The sequence below is a fragment of the Triticum dicoccoides genome, chromosome 4B, assembly GCF_002162155.2.
Source record: "Triticum dicoccoides isolate Atlit2015 ecotype Zavitan chromosome 4B, WEW_v2.0, whole genome shotgun sequence".
NCBI classification, from domain to species: Eukaryota; Viridiplantae; Streptophyta; class Magnoliopsida; order Poales; family Poaceae; genus Triticum; species Triticum dicoccoides.
This window is the reverse complement of record NC_041387.1, coordinates 194,911,689-194,918,193: the sequence shown is the minus strand read 5'-3', so window position 1 is coordinate 194,918,193 and position 6,505 is coordinate 194,911,689. Positions and strand designations below refer to the sequence as shown.

Sequence of the window (6,505 nt, the reverse complement as noted above, 5' to 3'; positions counted from 1 at the left end):
GGGCCGGCCTCGGGCCCCGGCGGGCCGCGGGCGGCGGAGCAGAGAGAGGGCGCAGGTGAGGCGACGTGGCGCGCGGCAGTTGGCTCGGTCGGTGGCGAGGATGAGGTGGCGGCTGCGGATAGGCCGGAGGCAGGTGGCCGGCGGACATGTCCGGCCGGGGCGGACGTGTCCGGCGCGGAGAGGGAGAAGAGTAGGGTTTCGGGGGAAAATCATCCGCGAATTTGGACGGGGAGGGCATATTTATAGATAGAGGGAGCTAGGAGAGTCCAAATGAGGAGCGGTTTTCGCCCACACGATCGTGATCGAACGACCGAGAGCATGAAGGGAGTTAGATGGGTTTTGGGCCACTTTGGAAGGGGTGTTGGGCTGCAAAGAGAGAGGGGCTTTACGGTTACCCGGTTAACCGTTGGAGTACCAAATGAACTCCAAATGGCACGAAACTTGACAGGCGGTCTACCGGTGCTATACCTAGGCCGCTTGGCAAACCTCAGTCCATTGCGAGAACGTTTATCACCCGCTTACAATGAGAGACAAAAGGGGGACGCCGGAGGACATAGGAGCGCCGGATTGCAAAACGGACAACGGGGAAAAGGCTCGGATGCATGAGACTAACACGTATGCAAAATGAAATGCACATGATGACATGATAAAATGCAACACGCAAGCACATGACATGGCAACGACGGTGAATAACTGGCAGACACCTGGCGCATCGGATCCAGGGCGTTACAAGGATGGCGGCGCAGCGAATGGCGGCGCGCCAAGTGGCGGGGTTGCGCTGGCTGCGGCGGCGCGGAAATGGAGGTGGGAGGCGGCGGAGATCCCGAGGAGGAGAGGGGATTGCTGCGGCTAGTGTTAGGGAAGGGGTAGGTTGTCCAAAAATGGAAGGAGGAGGGGATTAAATAGGTGGGGGTTAGGGTTAGAGGGGGGTTTGAGGCCGTTTTGGAGCCGTTCGATTACCATCGGACGGTCCGGAGCGGAGCGGAAGTGTAGGAGGGCTAGACGGGCTGTGATGAGAGGCCTCGGGCTGAGAGGAGAGAAGAGAAGTGAGGCCCGGCGACTGTTCCGGAGACCGAAACGTCCGGCGAAAATACCGGCAACGGTGCCTCTATATATTTAACGGTTGGGCTATCAAACGAGCTCCGAATGCGACGAAACTTGACAGGCGCTCTACCTACACTATAATAAGACCGCATGCCAACTATCACCCCATTCCGAGAACATTTTTATGCCACTTATAAAATATATTTCGGAGGTGCCGCGGGCGCGCGCGAGTGTGGTCGGGCTCGGAACGGACAATGGAGAGAACTGGGGAAACCCGAACGGATGCAAGTTTTGAAAAACATGCAGATGAAATGCAGATGATGACATGGCAAAATGCAACACGCAAGCAAATTATATGGCAAAGACGGTGAATAACTGGAAGACACCTGGCGCATCGAATCCGGGGCGTTACACCGAATCCTAATTGGACTAGGAGTCCAAGTAGGACTCCCTCCTTGGCGCGCCCCCTCTAGGGCCTGCCTCCTCCTCCTCCTCCCCCTTATATACGTGGGAGGGGGGCACCCCAAAGACACACCAAGTCTTCTCTTTGCCGTGTGCGGTGCCCCCCCCCCTACAGTTACACACCTCGGTCATATCGTCGTACTGCTTAGGCGAAGCCCTGCGCCGGTAACATCATCATCACCATCGCCACACCGTCGTGCTGACGGAACTCTCCCTCGTCCTCAACTGGATCAAGAGCTCGAGGGACGTCATCAAGCTGAATGTGTGCTGAACGCGGAGGTGCCGTACGTTCGGTGCTTGGATCGGTTGGATCGCTAAGACGTTCGATTACATCAACCGCATTACTAAACGCTTCCGCTTTTGGTCTATGAGTGTACGTGGACACACTCTCCCCGCTCGTTGCTATGCTTCTCCTAGATAGGTCTTGCGTGATCGTAGGAAATTTTTCAAAATACTACGTTCGCCCATGCTATTTAATATAGTGGCGGATATGCTAGCGGTCATGATTGAGAGCGCCAAGGTTGATGGTCAAATTGATGGGGTAGTAAATCATCCAGTTGATGGTGGTCTCTCTAAACTTCAATATGCCGACGATATGATTCTCTTCATGGATCATGACCTCGAGAAAGCGAGAAATATGAAACTGATTTTAACAACATTCGAGCAACTCTCGGGTCTCAAGATCAATTTTCATAAAAGTGAATTGTTTTGCTTTGGCAACGCTCAAAACGAGGCCCACATGTACGCTGAATTATTCGAATGTGGGTTGGGCCAGTTTCCGATCACATATTTGAGAATACCGATACATTATCGGTGACTCACAAATGCTGAATGGAAACACGTCGATGAGAGACTGCAAAAAAGACATAACAGTTAGAAAGGTAAACTGCTATCTCTGGGTGGAATATTGGTCCTCATAAATTTAGTACTAAGTAATATGGTACTATATATGATTTCCTTCTTCCAGTTACCGAAAGGAGTCTTACATAGATTGGATTATTTCCAATAAATATTCTTTTGGCAAGGAGATAGCGAGAGAAGGAAATATTGACTAGCTAAATGGAATGTGGTTTGCCGTCCCAAAGACCAAGGCAGGTTGGGCATTCATGATCTTGAGGTTAAGAATAGGGCCCTCCTCGGTAAATGGTTGTTTAAATTACTGACAGAAGATGGTGTATGGCAAACCCTCCGAAGGAGGAAATATGTAGGTTCCAAGGCGGTATCCCAAGTATACTGGAAGCCCGGGGATCCCCATTTTTGGGCGGGTCTAATGGCTACGAAGAAATATTTCTTTGGCTATGGATCCTTCTCAATTAAGGACGACTCGGAAATTAGATTCTAGGAGGACAAGTGGCTAGGAAATACCACCCTCCGGGAACAATATCCATCTCTATACAACAGTATGCGCCACAAGGGTGATACTACTATTGCCACGGTAATGGAGTCATTTCCGCCAAATGTGACATCAAGGGTCTGCAACAAACAAGAAGTAAACATCAGCAGATTTACAACTTCACATATTCAAACCGGAAGAGATATGCATCATGTTGCAGGTGTAGCCAAGTACACTTGAAAGCGAACTTGATATAACTTTGCAAAGTTGAACAAAGTTGAAAGTATACGACTTCATACAAGATAAAGCAAGCCAAATTAGAGGGGAAAGGAGGGCAGCAACATGCACATGAAGCAAGATTGGGCATAATCTCATGTTGTTGCTCTTTGAAACAAAGAACAGTTTTATATCAACTAAAACCGGTCATGCCTAAAAAAAGGACATGTGTCTAAGTGACACAAAAATAGTCTCTCTTTTTTCAAACACACACAAACAAATTGATACAAGCACTACCTTAAAGCCTCTCTTTTTTGCGAATGTACCTTAATTAAGGCCTCCTTAACTGATAAGTATTCTTTTTTAATGTGAACATGGATTCAACGGGTCTCTACGTTATTTGGCGTAACAGGTCCACTAGTAGTCAAAAAAGACCCCACGGAAGGACATGCATACAACTCTCTCTAGCTATGCTACTGTAGCTAGCGTGAGTTTGTTGCAAGAGAAGGCACTAGAAAAAGCTGCCCGTACCGCCGATAGTTACTGCCCGTGGCTGCATAGATCTGCTAAAACCGGCAAGCTTAAGGTAGCTCCCAGCTGCATAGTTACTGCCCCCGTCCTATATATAAGCTAGGTGCAGCTTGCTCACCATAACAAGCTAGCGCATCTATCCACCATGGCCAAGAAGCCGAAGCTCTTCTCCGCCCTGCTCTCCTTCCTCCTCCACGGGACTAGGCCTCCGATCTCCAGCCGGGTCACTGCCACCGCCATAACTGAATCGTCACCGCACCCTTCCTCGCTGCACCACCTCGGCAGATCCTCACATCCTCCCATGGCAGAGAAGATCGCCGCCGGGCGAACCCTCGTCCTCGACGTGGACGCCGCGCTCCTCGTCCCGTCGTCGTCATCCCTCTTACCCTACTTTATGCTCGTGGCTCTCGAGGCTGGAGGATACGTACGAGGCCTCGTACTCCTCCTCCTCTACCCAATCATCTTAAGCATGGGCCGCGCCAGCGATGTGGCAGTGAGGGTGATGGCCATGGTGGCCTTCTGCGGGCTGCGCGCAAGCCGGTTCCGTGCCGGCCGCGCCGTGCTACCCAAGTGGTTCATGAAGGACATGGCGGCTGAAGGGTTCGAGGCCATGAGGATGAGCGGCGCCGCTGGCGGGCGGAGAGTGTGCGTGACGAGGTGGTTGCCGAGAGTGATGGTGGAGGGGCTCCTGAGGGATTACCTCGGCGCCGAGGCTGTAGTCGGAAAGGAGATGAAGGTGCTGTGGGGGTTCTACACTGGACTAATGGAGGAAGAAGGCGAGGTGGTGTTGGAAGAGGAGAAGAAGATCATGGCAGAGGGTGATGATGCTCTGGGATTCTGCGGGTCGTTAGAGTTTCTCTTGCATCCTATTCCACGTTCTTGCAAGGTACGTAGTGTAACATAAATCTCCATCTAGCAAGCTGCGTATTTTCTCTTGGCAATCACTCCTCAGGAAAAAATAACTAATCACTATATAAAGAATAACAACACCATACTCTTTATATATACATGTGTTTGTGTGTCTGTTAATTACACCCAAAAAGAAATCTAAATGGAAATATGCGAAGTACGGAGTAGTACGTGTATGCATGCACATTTCATCTGTCGAATAAGTTGGTGCCGTGCTTATCATGCAATCCTTCACCTACCTACACATGCTTTTCTACCTTTTGCTCATGATCGGTTCGTGTCTTACTAAACAATAAAGTACGTTCCTCGATTCCATAATATAAGACATCTTTTGAAACTACATCAGTGTCAAAAAAAATCTTATATTATGAGACAGAGGGAATAGTAGGAGTATAGTTTGGTCAATCTCTCACCTTTCATAATTTTGATGAACGAGTCGGTGTTTGTACCATTTGTCACGAGCTTACCTTTTGAAATATGACACTTTCTCAAAGACATCACGCAATACAACACATGCTACATGACAAACTTGTAAGTCGTGACACATTTACTCTGCTCTCTGGGTACGACGTCCAGGATATCTACCTCGCGACAAGAGACGACAGGGCCACATGGCAGGCGCTGCCGAGGAGCAAGTACCCCAAGGCCGTGGTGTTCCATGACGGCCGTCTCGCGTTCCGGCCAACCGCTGGCAGCACGCTCGCCATGTTCATGTGGCTGCCCTTCGGCGTTGCACTTGCCTCCGCCCGCCTCACCGTCGCGCTCACCGTGCCATATCGATATTCCACGCCGATCCTGGCGGCCACCGGCATGTCATGGCGGCTCAAGGCCGGCGATGGGCCACCGCTGCAGACCGCTGGCGTCGAGCGAGGTTGCCGGCGCGGGCAGCTGTTTGTGTGCAACCACCGCACCCTCCTCGACCCGGTGTACGTGTCAGTGGCGCTGGACCGACCGGTGCGCGCCGTGTCGTATAGCCTCAGCCGGCTCTCGGAGCTCATCTCACCAATCGGCCGCACCGTGCGGCTGACACGAGACCGCGACGCCGACGGACGTGCCATGGCCCGACTCCTGGAGATGGGGGACCTCGTCGTCGTCTGCCCCGAGGGCACCACCTGCCGCGAGCCGTACCTGCTCCGGTTCAGTCCACTTTTCGCGGAGCTCAGCGACGACGTGGTCCCCGTGGGTGTCGCCGTCGAGACGGCCATGTTCTACCCCACCACGGCCGGGGGGGCTCAAGTGCCTCGACCCGTTCTTCTACATGGTCAACCCGAGGATGTGCTACACGGTGCAGTTCCTGGAGCGGGTGCGCACGGCGGTGGTCAGGGAGGGGAAGGTGCCGAGCGCCGACATGGCCAATCTCGTGCAGAAGAAGATTGGAGATGCGCTCGGATACAGCTGCACTATGCTCACCAGGAAGGACAAGTACCTCATGCTGGCCGGCAACGACGGCGTCGTCCGCAAAGTAGACGGCAAGTGCTCGTCTCCTCCAGCGGGGAGGACGAACAACTGATGATGAATCATATCTACACCTGTCTATTTTGTCCTTACAGTTACTCGTCATGGATGAAAGTCGTTGCACACAGTTTTTCTTTGTACTAGGTGACTGTTCATTTCCTATAGCATATCTACTCCTTCTAATCCATGTTAATTGTGGCTAATTTAGTACTACAAAGTTGTAGTACTCTACTAAATTAATGGATTGGAGGGAGTATAAAAAGGTTATTGCACACGCAAATTTTTAGTGGACAACCTGCAGCTACCCGTACACTCCTGCCTAGATATGAATGTTATCAACTTAATGGTAGGATATAATTACTTGGTTAATGATGGCAGTGATTTAGGCATGATAGTACTTAGTGGATGGTGCAAAACGTGTTTATAGTGTTTAACAATTTTACGGTAAACACAGGAACAAATTATACCATTGGATAGAAGCGGTTGAATGAGTGAGATTTGTTTGATCTCCACTTCTTCTTCTTTTTCTATTGGTATATATCAATATTTTAAATA

At 50.9% G+C, this 6,505-nt stretch overlaps 1 pseudogene; it reads left to right on the top strand.

Moving 5' to 3' along the window:
- The first annotated feature begins 3,725 nt into the window (after positions 1-3,725).
- Positions 3,726-6,252, top strand: LOC119293537 (annotated as a pseudogene).
- The last annotated feature ends 253 nt before the right edge of the window (positions 6,253-6,505 follow it).